The following is a 14,749-nucleotide window of genomic DNA, read 5'->3' as shown; positions in this document are numbered from 1 at the left end:
GCAGCAGCTCATTAATTATCTCAGTTCTAAGAAGTTGATAAAATAGACTCCAGTTGATATACGATAAGTTGGAGACTCAGAAGAGTGAGGTGACATGTCCAAGGTGGCAGATTTACATGTCAGAACTGTTGTTCAGATTTTGCTATAGCCCCATAGCCACATCCATTCAGTCTAGCAAGTGGCACATGGAACCCTCTCAGATTCTCTCCTGAGGCTGGAAGTCAAGGAAAGCAGGTCCTCAGTCCCTGAGTTTTTGCTGAGAAGAGGTGTCTCCTCAGAGATGGTCCCACTAGCTCTCCTGCCCATGTGCAGGAGGCTGGTGTGTGCAGTATAAGATGAGCCTGAAGTGAGTTTCTAAGCCTTCTGATTCACTTGGATGTTCTGATTTCACCTGGACAATGCAAGGGTAAAGAATGAACTGATCAGGTTTAAACATCCACTTACATTTTACCCAAGCTTCCGGGGATAAATTGAGTCTCCCTTGTTTCTTTACACCATGTCCAGTCTCTGACCTCAGGGAATAAGCGTCTTGCACTCTACATGCCAGCAGTCAATGTGGCCTTCACACGGGTGGCCTTGGCAGGCGCCCCAACATGTGCCCTCTTTTTACGTTTGCTCCCCCTCTTGCCATCGCTCTGGATCTCCAGCCTCTGTTAGAACTGCCTCAGCCAGATCACACCTGACTTCTCTGGAAACTGTGGCTCAGAGGTACTCTGGGCCAGGAACACATGGATTTTCTGCCCTTCAATGTCCAGCTATCACCACTGCCACACATAGACACACTACACCACCAGCAAAGCACAATATCAAGGCCAGCATGTCAGATGAGCAGAAGGAAAGCCCACAAGCCAGAAGCAAAGGGACATGATTCTGTTCCTCCACTTGGTATTTGCTCCCTTAAATTGTTACTTCACTTTGTACCCTGTCTACCTACCTGCCCCCTGCAAAACCATGGCTGCTCCCACCTGGTGTTCTCATTTGAGAACATGCATTACCCACCTGTGAATGGTTCCTTGTTGACCTAATTATGTAGGAAAACTACTCCTTTCTCCAAGAAGGCAATGAAGTCAATGAGGATTGTTCACTTATTAGCTGTGTGATCCTAGGTAAGTTAATCAACTTGGTGGAGGCTCTGGAGAGAGACTGGAGCAGAATCACACTCAATAAAAATGAGGCCGTTACTCTCTGTTCTCCCCTAAATCACTGACATCTATGCACAGAGGATGGTCAGACACGGTTGCTTACACCTGGTGGTCACAGGAAGACGCACGGATACCCAAATATTTAGTGGACTGATATCTTCACTGGTTCTGATTCACCAAGAATAATGAAGCCATTTCATCTCATAAGGTCTCCACTGGCGGCTTCGACGGTACAGAATCTGCATGCAATGCAGAAGACCCAGGTTCAATCCCTGGCCAGGAAGATCCCTGGAGAAGGAAATGGCCACACACTCCAGTATGCTTGCCTGGAGAATTTCCTGGACAAAGGAGCCTGGCAGGCTACAGTCCATGGGGTTGCAAAGAGTTGGACATGAGTGAGTAACTAACACTTTCATGTTCATCTCCATAAACACTCACAGAACAACAACTATGTCTCTAGTACTAATATTGAGAAGACAATTTGACTTTAAGAAACAGCAGGAATCACATCTTACTGAGCCCTTACTATGTACACATATCATGCAGCATCAAATTTGATGCTGAAACTTTCCCTGTGAATTTGCCATAAGTATTCTCATTTTATAGATGACAAAACTGAGGCTCAGAAAAGTAAAGAAAGTTGCAGAAGATCCCACTGCCCAACTGAAGTGACGGAACGTGAACCAGATGAGGCTCTACAATCTGGTGAGACTTCCTTTCATAGCTGCAGAGGGCTCAGCTCTTTAATGTGTTCATTAGACTGCCTCACCACAGAATTTTAGGTTTCATAGGAGAAAGAATCAATGCCTAAAATAATCCAAAAACTTCACTTTAAGTGTAACACAATTACAACAGCCAAAACCACAGCCAGGGCCAGCTCAAATCTCTACAGCACCCACACTGGTCTTCTCCGCCCCTAGACACTCTGCAGATAGTCCATTGTGTATATGTATGTGACCTATACGTATATACAAAGACTGAGAAACTCATTATGGGATTGTGTGGCATTGGGAAGCCAATGGAACAAACCTTCAAGGAGTCCCAAGTGTCCACTCCTGAGAGCACCCCCACTGCAGTGTTCCTGTGAGGTCAGAGAGGTGGGTTTGCTCTGGTCCAGATCACCTTCTCCGGACACAGATGTACCTGGATCCACAACTGCCTCTGCCACCAACTAGCAGTGAGACCTTGACGAGAACCTGAGCAGAGTTCTGAACATCCCTCTGCCTCAGATTCCTTCCCTGTCTGATGGGGATGATGGCTCCTATCCTGCACAGGTGTTGGCAGGATGACAGAAAGCCACATAAAATCTAAGAGATTAAGTAATGATGATTTCTTGAATTACCAACCATCTATATACAAACTAATTAGCAATCTGTGCAAATTGTGCCAGAAATAGTCCCTTATGGGGTCTCTAATCAAGCTGGACTAGGATTGATACATACACACAAAATCAGTTCAGTCACTCAGTCTGTCTGACTCTGTGACTCCATGGACTGCAGCATGCCAGGCTTCCCTGTCCATCACCAACTACTGGGGCCTGCTCAGACTCAGGTCTATTGAGTCAGTGATGCCATCCAACCATCTCATCCTCTGCCGTCCCCTTCTCCTCCCGCCTTCAATCTTTCCAAGCATCATGGTCTTTTCCAATGAGTCAGGTCTTTGCATCAGGTGGCCAAACTATTGGAATTTCAGCTTCAGCATCGTCCTTCCAATGAATATTCAGGACTTATTTCCTTTAGGATTGACTGGTTTGATCTCCTTGTAGTCCAAGGGACTCGCTAGTGTCTTCTCCAACACCACAGTTAAAAAGCATCAATTCTTCAGTGCTCAGCTTTCTTTATGGTTCAACTCTCACATCCATACATGACTACTGGAAAAACCATAGCTTTGTCTATACAGACCTTTGTTGGCAAAGTAATGTCTCTGCTTTTTAATATGCTGATTGGTCATAGCTTTTTTTCCAAAGAGCAAGCATCTTTTAATTTCATGGCTGCAGTCACCATCTGCAGTGATTTTGGAGGCTAAGAAAAAGTCTGTCACTATTTCTACTGTTTCCCCATCTATTTGTCATGAAGTGATGGGACCAGATGCCATGATCTTAGCTTTTTGAATGTTGAGTTTTAGGCTAGCTTTTTCACTCTTCTCTTTCACTTTCATCAAGAGGCTGTTTAGCTCCTCTTCACTTTCTGCCGTTAAGAGTGACATCATCTGCCTATCTGAGGTTATTGATATTTCTCCAGCAATCTTGATTCCAGCTTGTGCTTCATTCAGCTTGGCATTTTGCATGATGTAATCTGCACATGAATTAAATAAGCAGGGTGACAATATGCAGCCCTGACATCCTTCTTTCCCAATTTGGAACCAGTCTCTTGTTCCACATCCGGTTCTAACTGTTGCTTCTTGACCTGCATACAGATTTCTCAGGAGGCAGGTCAGGTGGTCTGGTATTCCCATCTCTTTCAGGATTTTCCACAGTTTGTTGTGATCCACACAGTCAAAGCCACTGGCATAGTCAATAAAGCAGAAGTTGACATTTTTCTGGAACTCTCCTGCTTTTTCGATGATCCAGCAGATGTTGCCTATCTGATCTCTGATTCCTCTGACTTTTCTAAATTTTGCTTGAACATCAGTGTGTTCTTTGTTCATGTACAGTTGAAGCCTAGCTTGTAGAATTTTGAACATTACTTTGCTAGTGTGTGAGATGAGTGCAGTTGTGTGGTTTGAACATTCTTTGGCATTGCCTTTCTTTGGGATTGGAATGAAAACTGAAATTTTCTGGTCCTGTGGCCACTGCTGAGTTTTCCAAATTTTCTGGCATATTGAGTTTAGCACTTTCACAGCATCATCTTTTAGGATTTGAAATAGCTCAACGGGAATTCCATCACGTCCACTAGCTTTGCTCATAGTGATGCTTCCTAAGGTCCACTTGACTTCACATTCCAGGATGTCTGGGTTTAGGAGATTGATCACATCATCGTGGTTATCTGGGTCATTAAGATCTTTTTGTATAGTTCTTCTGTGTATTCTTGGCACCTCTTCCTAGTATCTTCTGCTTCTGTTAGGTACATACCATTTCTGCCTTTATTGTACCTGCATTTGCATGAAATGTTCCTTTGCTATCTCTAATTTTCTTGAAGAGATCTGTAGTCCTTCCCTTTCTATTGTTTTCCTCTGTTTCTTTGCATTGATTACTGAGCAAGGCTTTCTTATCTCTTCTTGCTGTTCTTTGGAACTCTGAATTCAAATGCGTATACACACAAAATACATGCAAACAATTCCCACAAACACACCCCCACACTCCATCTCTTTTTAATGGCCAATATTTAATGGATAATACAAACAGACTTACAGAATGGTAGAGTTAGAAAATAATCCAGCAATAATCCAGTACAGTGGTTCCAAAGTTTTGTTTAAATCACAGAGACTCTGTTTAAAGGAACTTTTATGGAAATTCAGTGTGTAAAACACTCAGCTGGTATGATTGAAGAGGACAGTGGAGTTGAATCTCCCCTGTCCCTGACTATATTCCATCCCATCTGCCCACCCAGTAAATGTCCATCACACCTTCCTAGCCTGACCCTAAGGAAGCTTCACAGAACCCTGGAGTATCAGCTAAAACTTCCCACATCCATTCAACTGCTTCATATCATAATCAATGAAAGTGAGCAGAAAAACACGCACACAGTGTCTAGAGCCAGTATTTGTGGGGGAGGGTAGGAGGAGAGAGCTGGGAATGTGGGCCTGAGTTCCAGCCCCCAGCTGGCTACTAACCACCTGTCTGTGCACCTGTTACCTAACCCCTCTGGATTCCTCCTTTGTCCTCTATACATGGAGGGAATATATTGAATACTCTTTATGAAAAGTTGTTTTCAAGTCCCCAGTACTGTGGCACAAAGATTTCCTAGAAAAGTTCTCAAAAATATGAGCTGCCTTCCCACAATTACAGATACTGCACGTAGTCAGGCCCAGAAATCACACTCTGAGTTTTCTGAAAGTCACACAAGAAGTTACAGCTTTAGCAGATGCTTCTGAAAGAATCAGACAATGTTGTCCACACCTGCCGGACACACCACCACTGGGTGACAGCCATGGGGCAAAGAAATACTTAGAAGGATGAGTAAAGGGGCACCTTTGGAAAGAATGTATCTCTGCTGAACTTGTGAGAAGGGCTCTCCACTTCTCAGCAGTCCCCTACCTCTCTTTCATAAAGTTCTAAGGAGAAAAAAAGAAGTTACTGCGTCTGAAAGCTTCTGTGATTCCAATTACACAAGAAGCTTTGATACGATGACTTTATAGGGAATGATAAACCACTAACTTAGGCACAAAATAATAGAAAAAGTCAGACATTTGTTACCACTGAAGGCTTGTTGCCCAGGGACAATGTCTAATAGATATAAAAACACATTAAAAGTAAAACAATCCAGGGACCTCTGGTTGTCCAGTGCTTTAGACGATGCCTTCCAGTGTGGGGAGTGCAGGTTTGATGCCTGGTCAAGGAGCTAGGACCCCACATGCCTCATGGCCAAAAAACCAAAACATAAAACAGGAATAATATTATAGCACATTCAATAATGACTTAAAAAAACAGTCTAACAAAACTTTCATTATATACCAAAACAATTTTCTTATGATGAGTAAAGCAAAATTAGGCATTCAAAAATAATTTTTTTGGTTTAAAAATCAGGGTAACCACCAGATGTCACTAGAGTACCAACAGCTACTCTGTTGTGCCCTTTCTCCTCTCTTAAGACTTGGCATATTACAGGCATTCTGGGACTAAGCCACCCAGTCTGGTGTGTTTAGTGGGGAAATGAAATTTCCATAGAGGTTAGTGTCCTTCCTGAACAGCTAGAAATTTCACTGTGCTAACCTTAAATTTCTTGCCTCTTTCCCATGTTACTTTCTGTCACAGCTATAGGGGCCAAATCTCTTTAATATCTACTGTGCTATTGCATGCAAATAGCATCAGTTTTTGGAGGGAGATAGCAAAGAAATCAGAGAAGGCAATGGCATCCCACTCCAGTACTCTTGCCTGGAAAATCCCATGGACGGAGGAGCCTGGTAGGCTGCAGTCCATGGGGTCGCTAAGAGTTGGACACGACTGAGCGAATTCACTTTCCCTTTTCACTTTCAAGCGTTGGAGAAGGAAATGGCAACCTACTCCAGTGTCCTTGCCTGGAGGATCCCGGGGACAGGGGAGCCTGGTGGGCTGCTGTCTATGGGGTCGCACAGAGTCAGACACAACTGAAGCAACTTAGCAGCAGCAGCAGCAGCAGCAGCAGCAAAGAAATGCTACGAAGTGCGCAACCTTTGCCTTCAAGCTGTGTGGGAAGCTTCTAGCCAACCATTGAGAAGGATCCAAGCCAAGGCTGCTGTAGGAACCAAGAGAGTCCCTTGAGATGATACTGACTGTAGAAATGTGTTAATTTAGCTTTTGAAAAAAGAAAGCTATTAGAAGCAGATCATGGGGTGAAGACTGCCAGCCCATTGGTATAAGAGGCTGAAGATGCCCTTGAAAGGAAGGGTAGTTGTCAACATCCGTTGCTTTCACCTGCTTTGCTATGACTCTCCCCTTCTTAGGCTACCTTCTCATTCTCCTTCAGGGCATCACCCTTCTCCTCCTTCTCCACTATGTGGGTTTAAGCAGGACTGACTTGGCATTAATCTCAGGGCTGGGAAAATGAGCCAGACATGGTCACAGTGATCAGTTCAGGGAAGGCACCTGTGAAAAAAGGCTTGGCTTACCACCACTCGAGCGAGTTTAGCAGAAAAATTGGCTTATTAAAGGCTTTCAGGTAGCTCACAGAAGATCTAGGAGGACCAAAGTTAGGTTCAGAATTTCAGGATTATTCCAGAGAAGCCAACCTGCTGCTGCCTTTGGACCGTACTCTGTATTGTGGACTTCTGATGCCAGGTATCACACATCAGAGGCTCTGCAAAAGGCTACAGCACATGACTGAACCACAGCCGGTAGGGAGATGGACAGGGAATGTCTGGCTTTCCCTTCAATAAGTGAGCATCACAATTAACCCTAACTAGTAAGACTATCTGGAGAAGGCAATGGCACCCCACTCCAGTACTCATGCCTGGAAAATCCCATGGATGGAGGAGCCTGGGGGCTGCAGTCCATGGGGTCACTAAGAGTCGGATATGACTGCAGCGACTTAGCAGCAGCAGCAGCAGCAGTAAGACTATTTGAAAATACTAAGAAACCCAAAACTATGACAAGTGTCCCCAGTAAGTAGTAAATACATAATCCATACTGAGGTTTTGAAAGCCAATCCTGGGACTCGCTGCCATCAGTAGAAATGTTCTATTCCTCTGGGGTAACATATACTGTTAGAATGTAAGCCGGCATCTTCTGGTGGCATCTCTGCAATGGCACAAGATTCTGCCTGAAAATCTGGTTAACACAGAAGAAAACAGAGTTCAGTTGGAGGAATGGAGTATTGGATGTAGCTGACCTGGAAGACAGACACCCATGGATTTTCAATGCTATGAGCCAATAAACTCTTTTTTTGAAGTTTGTAAGCTTTTATTTCTTGCAACCAAGATTCCTGACCACAGCAAGGGTCTGTCAGAATTTCTGTGCCTCTGGGCTAGCTGTGTATCTATTACACTGCGACTGGGATGGAAGAGACCACTCCCTGCTATAAGTAGCAGGAAGATCTCCAATTTAATGCCTCTTATAACTCTCCATAATTTCTAGGCGAAATCTTCAGTTCAGTTCAGTCACTCAGTTGTGTCCAACTCTTTGCGACCCCATGAATTGCAGCACACCAGGCCTCCCTGTCCATCATCAACTCCCTGAGTTCACTCAAACTCACGTCCATTGAGTTGGTGATGCCATCCAGCCATCTCATCCTCTGTCATCCCCTTCTCCTCCTGCCCCCAATCCCTCCCAGCATCAGAGTCTTTTCCAATGAGTCAACTCTTTGCATGAGGTGGCCAAAGTACTGGAGTTTCAGCTTTAGCATCAGTCCTTCCAATGAACACCCAGGACTGATCTTTAGAATGGACTGGTTGGATCTCCTTGCAGTCCAAGGGACTCGCAAGAGTCTTCTCCAACACCACAGTTCAAAAGCATCAGTTCTTTGGTGCTCAGCTTTCTTCACAGTCTAACTCTCACATTCATACACGACCACTGGGAAAACCATAGCCTTGACAAGACAGAATTTTGTTGGCAAAGTAATGTCTCTGCTTTTCAATATGCTATCTAGGTTGGTCATAACTTTCCTTCCAAGGATTAAGTGTCTTTTAATTTCATGGCTGCAATCACCATCTGCAGTGATTTTGGAGCCCCCAAAAATAAAGTCTGACACTGTTTCCACTGTTTCCCCATCTATTTCCCATGAAGTGATGGGACCAGATGCCATGATCTTCGTTTTCTGAATGTTGAGCTTTAAGCCAACGTTTTCACTCTCCCCTTTCACTTTCATTAAGAGGCTTTTTAGTTCCTCTTCACTTTCTACCATAAGGGTGGTATCATCTGCATATCTGAGGTTATTGATCTTTCTCCCAGCTATCTTGATTCCAGCTTGTATTTCCTCCAGTCCAGCATTTCTCATGATGTACTCTGCATAGAAGTTAAATAAGCAGGGTGACAATATACAGCCTTGACGAACTCCTTTTCCTATTTGGAACCAGTCTGTTGTTCCATGTCCAGTTCTAACTGTTTCTTCCTGACCTGCATATAGGTTTCTCAAGAGGCAGGTCAGGTGGTCTGGTATTCCCATCTATTTCAGAATTTCCCACAGTTTATTGTGATCCACACAGTCAAAGGCTTTATAAAGCAGAAATAGATGTTTTTCTGGAACTCTCTTGCTTTTTCCGTGATCCAGCGGATGTTGGCAATTTGATCTCTGGTTCCTCTGCCTTTTCTAAAACCAGCTTGAACATCAGGAAGTTCACGGTTCACGTATTGCTGAAGCCTGGCTTGAAGAATTTTGAGCATTGCTTTACTAGGGTCTGAGATGTGTGCAATTGTGCGGTAGTTTGAGCATTCTTTGGCATTGCCTTTCTTTGGGATTGGAATGAAAACTGAACTTTTCCAGTCCTATAGCCACTGCTGAGTTTTCCAAATTTGCTAGCATATTGTGTGCAGCACTTTCACAGTATCATCTTTCAGGATTTGAAATAGCTCAGCTGGGGAAATCTTAGAACTCTAGATTTTCTAAGGCCATTTTTCTAGATTTTCTAAGAACTCTAGATTTTCTAGAAGCTCTGGACACTCCTCCCAGCCTAGTTCCAGATTCTGGTACCCAACAACACAACAGCCTTCAACTACGCACAATTTAAAAAAAAAAAAAAATTTCATGTTGTTTAATGTCTTCCTCACTTTAGTCATCTGTTCCCTGGGTCTAGAATGTCCTTATACCACTAGCCCCTCACCCTCTTACCTCTCCACATATATGTATCATTGTTGTCTCTAAAACTTTGATTCGATTTCAAAAACGAAGCTTAGGGACTATCTTCTTCAAGAAGACTTCCATGCCCACCCAGGTACATGGGATAAGAATGAACTTATAGTAAGGGCAAAGTCGGAGAAGGCAATGGCACCCCACTCCAGTACTCTTGCCTGGAAAATCCCATGGACGGAGGAGCCTGGTGGGTTGCAGTCCATGGGGTCGCTAGAAGTCAGACATGACTGAGCGACTTCACTTTCACTTTTCACTTTCATGCATTGGAGAAGGAAATGGCAACCCACTCCAGTGTTTTTGCCTGGAGAATCCCAGGGATGGGGGAGCCTGGTGGGCTGCCATCTCTGGTGTCACACAGAGTTGGACATGACTGAAGCGACTTAGCAGCAGCAGCAGCAGCAAGGGCAAAGTAGCCTTCAGAGCAAATCAGAGAGTAAATATGAGTATACAAAGAGCAAGCCCTAGAAGTTGTGAAGGCATAGTTCAGCCCAGCACTCCAGACATATAAGCCAAAATTTAAAATGAAATATAACACTATAGAAATCAAACCTGTTGTTTTCTACTGGCTACAGTCAATGACAATAGATCCTACTCAATAACTGATTTTTAAAAATTGCAAATGTTACTCACCTTTAACAAATCCATCCCATTCTCCTATAGTTCAAGTTTGTATACACATCTGCAGGTAGATCTGGTGGGAAATCCTCCAGAACACCAAAGGCCTTATTCTCATAATGTCTGTATAAACAGAACAGGCAGATGCAGACTATTTATTTCCAAGCTGAGATTACACAGCATACAAAAAACAGCTGGTCATGCAGCACCACTATGGCACACCTCCCCTATGGCTTTGATGACACAGTGGTGAAAAAAACAGATGAGAATCCTGTTTTCATAGGTCTTATGTTTTGCTTTAGGCATTGGTGGTGGTGAGAGCTAAAATCACCATCCAGGTAACTTAAGTAGGACAAAAGAGGGTTCCTAGGTGGCTCAGTGGTAAAGAATCCACCTGACAATGCAGGAGTTCAGTCCCTGGGTTAGGAAAATCCCCTGGAAAAGGAAATGGAAACCCACTCCAGCATTCTTGCCTGGAGAATCAATCCCCTGGACAGAGGAGCCTGGCGGGCTATAGTCCACGGGGTTGCAAGGAGTAAGACATGATGGAGCAACTAAGCACAGCACAGCACATCTGAAACTCCACACCCTCTGTTACAGAAAGTTCCACCTCCTTCTTCCCACTAAGAAATTTAGAAAAAAAATTATAAACTTTTTGGGACTTTCTACATTCTTGGCCCTGATCAAACAATTAGGAATAGGCTTATAATGTCTTGGCCAAAAATTTTGTTCAAGTTTTCCCATGGAATGGTAAGGAAAAATTCAAACAAACTCTTTGGTCAAACAATACTTGGCTTTTCATTTCAGAATATGTTTCTCTTGGTGATCTGTCAATGTCACTGTGATAACCATGTATTCTGCATTTGAAGTTTTCCAATCACTTTCAGTTCAGTTCAGTCAGTCGTTCAGTCATTTCTGACTTTTTGCAACCCCATGGACTGCAGCACACCAGACCTCCCTGTCCATCACCAGCTCCTGGAGTTTACTCAAACTCATGTCCATTGAGTCAGTGATGCCATCCAACCATCTCATCCTCTGTCATCCCCTTCTCCTCCCGCCTTCAATCTTTCCCAGCATCAGTGTCTTTTCAAATGAGTCCATTATTCATATCAGGTGACCAAAGTATTGGAGTTTCAGCTTCAGCATCAGTCCTTCCAATATTCAGGACTGATTTCCTTTAGGATGGACTGGTTGGATCACCTTGCAGTCCAAGGGACTCTCAAGAGTCTTCTCCAACACCACAGTTCAAAAGCAACAATTATTTGGTGCTCAGCTTTCTTTTCAGTCCAACTCTCACATCCATACATGACTATTGGAAAAACCATAGCTTTGACTATGCGGACTTTTGTTGGCAAAGTAATGTTTCTGCTTTTTAATATGCTGTCTAGGTTGCTCATAGCTTTTCTTCCAAGGAGCAAATGTCTTTTAATTTGAACTGCTATAAATTCTTTCAATAATACTAATTTTTATTTCTCTAAAGACAGTGTAGTTTCCAGTTTTAGATTCATTATCTCCTGTAATCTGAACAAAGATCTGTGATATTGACCAGGGCTTGGGATAGCCAGAAAGAGAGTGACATCAGCCCCTTCTTCCCAAATGTCTGTTAATTTAGGTCTAGTCTCTTCACACATTTCCTCCAAGCCATTGTTCCAAATCATAAGTTAATGATTACAATAAAGACAGCACAGAATATTAGAGTTGTAAAGGATCTTAGACGCTTATGTAAAATATGTCATTGCCTAGCCAAGAGTAAGGCAATGACATTCTTGGTGGCAAAGCCTGATGGGAAACTGTTCCTTCCAGTTTCCAAGCCAGGGTTCCTGCCTTAAACCATCAGGATGGCCTGAGATGATCCCCTAGTGTGTTTGTCCAATAGGCCTCCAACAGCTAGAAGAAGTGTTTTTTAGCTGTTGCTTCTGGGGTCTTGAGACAAGGACCAAAGAAAAGGCAGGAATGGAATAAGGATGAAGTAAGAATATTATTACCTTAAGTGAATTAGGCTGTGTTTTCTTTTCTCATATTATTCCAGAGTCATTTCAAAATTCCCGTAGCCAAGAATACAGCATGGCAGTTATAGAAGGAGCTTAGAGTCACAGCCCAGATATGTTCTAAACTCTTCCACCTGCTTGCCTTGCTTTCCTCAGCTGCAAAGTGGGTCTGAAAAGAGCTTCTATGTAGAGGAATGATTGTGAAGGTTAAGTTAGGTAGTCCATCTAAAGCTCTTACTTTGGTGGCTAGTACATTACAAGTAACTAGTATGTATTATATATCATTTTCACTAACAGTGTAGGTATAAAAATGATCTTCTTTTGTCAGATTAAAGAACTGGAGATCAGAACTGTAACATAATGCACATGTGGGGAGAACTAACATCTTTGGAGCACCTGCTCTAAGCTCATAACTGTGCTGGGAGGTAAATACTCACAATGATGAAATAAGCATCTCATTACCTCCACTGTTTCAGGGAAGAAACAGAGGGGATAGGGAGGCATGTTTAAGCAATTTGCTATTGTCGTCATTAATTTTTGAGATGCTCTGCTGTTTTATCTAATTTGTCTAAAAATTATTCTGAATATTTATTACCAGTAGTGGTTCAAGTGCATTAAAAAACTGCATTTTTTTCAACTGCATTCATAGGGTTAACATATATTTAGAGAAACAAAACTGCCTCTAAGACACTTATTTGTCCTAAGCAGAATAAATTCTGTAAAAGCTAATGCATTTACTTATGATAAATGTTAAAATCTCATAATGTTGGCATTTGATATTTGCAATTACTCCACAGGATAAATTCATACAATGGAGTAATCCCAATTCTCCCACCCCCAGCCCACCCACAGCCTGATCTGGAGAAAGGCACTATTCATTCTTTTCAATTATTGTGTACTTTACACGATACTTTACATCACTTACTACTTGTGATTCATCAAGGCACTTGATGACTCACGTCTCTCTAATCCTGTAATGCAACTCGAGTGTGCACTGAATTCTATTTGCCTCTCATAGAAGAGTTCATTTCCATTTCTGCAGAGGCCAGGAAGCCTCTCCAATCTACCACTGTGGGAGCTGTCCACTGTCAGCCCTCTGTGACAAGTTACAGACTCAGATGGTATGAAAAGTAAGCATTTTTCACCAACAAGAATCACACCCAATAGCAGGTGTCAAAGCTGCAGTTGCCACTGGGAAGTGTGTACCATGACTGTATGAAGAAAGATGACTAAATCTGATTCAATATTTAAGGTCTTTCCAAAAACACATGACAGGTTTAACCTGAAGGACTACAGAGAACTAGTAAGATAACAGTGATAGCTAATGTTCATTGAGTGCCTACTGAATACCAGGCACCGGGCAGAGTGTTTCACAGGGGTCATCCCACTTAACCTACACAATGAGCTAATATGACATATGGTCATCAATAAACTCACTTTGGGGAAATTAGGTAGATCAGATCAGATCAGTCACTCAGTCGTGTCCGACTCTTTGTGACCCCATGAATCGCAGCACACCAGGCCTCCGTGTCCATCACCAACTCCCAGAGTTCACTCAGACTCACGTCCATCAAGTCAATGATGCCATCCAGCCATCTCATCCTCTGTTATCCCCTTCTCCTCTTGCCCCCAATCCCTCCCAGCATCAGAGTCTTTTCCAATGAGTCAACTCTTCGCATGAGGTGGCCAAAGTACTGGAGTTTCAGCTTTAGCATTTCTTCCTTCCAAAGAAATCCCAGGGCTGATCTTTAGAATGGACTGGTTGGATCTCCTTGCAGTCCAAGAAATTAGATAGAGGGATAAGCAAAATCCCACTCATCTGTCTCCAGGTATAAGCCTGTCTTTCACGGATCCTTGCATGAAGGTCACAGGAGGTGGCTACTAATATACCTAATTTGATTTTTTTTGGGCCTTGGTAAACATTGAGAGGAAAGATGACTTTATAGGAGGGATTTGGATGTTTTGGATCTTTAGATATAACATTATGCCAGTAATACCCAGGTGAACCAGGGGCTGAACTGACAGAGGATGATGGTCCTTCTTAGTCTTCCAATCTGCCTTCAATATAAAAATCACCTCTTAAGGGCAGAAGGAGAATTCCAGCAGGCTCTCCTGTGGGAGTATTTTCTTGCTCCACAAGCTAACCACTCCCTGACATGATTTTGGCAGGCTATATCATGCAAATGAACATATATTTTGTAAGAAAGGGAGAATTCCTGTGAATGCTAGGGTTTAGGTTTTAGCCTGGGACTTTTAACATGTTTTTAAGACATAAAAAAATCTTAGATATATACAAAGCTACCTTATCTTTCCATTTAGTTTAGGAAATACAGCTTTCATAGCTGCCTTTGGATTTTCTGAGTATACCTTAGTGAGAAGAAAACTCCAGAACATTTGTTCATGTACCATTCAGCTTTCTCTTACCTTGGACATGGGGTCTCTCTTCACGGCTGCTCCAGCAAAGGGCAGCTGCTGTTCCTTACCTCTGAGGCAGGGTAGCTCCTCTCGGCTACCGCTCCTGCCCTTGGGCATGGGGTGATTGCAGCTGCAGAATTAAAAGACGCTTCCTCCTTGGAAGAAAAGT

General features: G+C 43.1%; 1 long non-coding RNA gene across 1 annotated transcript; it reads right to left on the bottom strand.

The window, feature by feature from the left end:
* On the bottom strand, window positions 1–12,976 carry LOC113878264. Its single transcript, XR_003506959.1, has 3 exons — window positions 12,163–12,976; window positions 10,193–10,300; window positions 1–391 (listed from the first exon to the last, which is right to left on the bottom strand). It is a non-coding gene; the product is annotated as an uncharacterized LOC113878264 (long non-coding RNA).
* Window positions 12,977–14,749: the final 1,773 nt, after the last annotated feature.

This window comes from Bos indicus x Bos taurus, chromosome 19 (genome assembly GCF_003369695.1).
Source record: "Bos indicus x Bos taurus breed Angus x Brahman F1 hybrid chromosome 19, Bos_hybrid_MaternalHap_v2.0, whole genome shotgun sequence".
Taxonomy (NCBI): Eukaryota; Metazoa; Chordata; class Mammalia; order Artiodactyla; family Bovidae; genus Bos; species Bos indicus x Bos taurus.
Note: the sequence above shows the minus strand (reverse complement) of the source record. Positions and strands in the feature narration are given on the sequence as shown.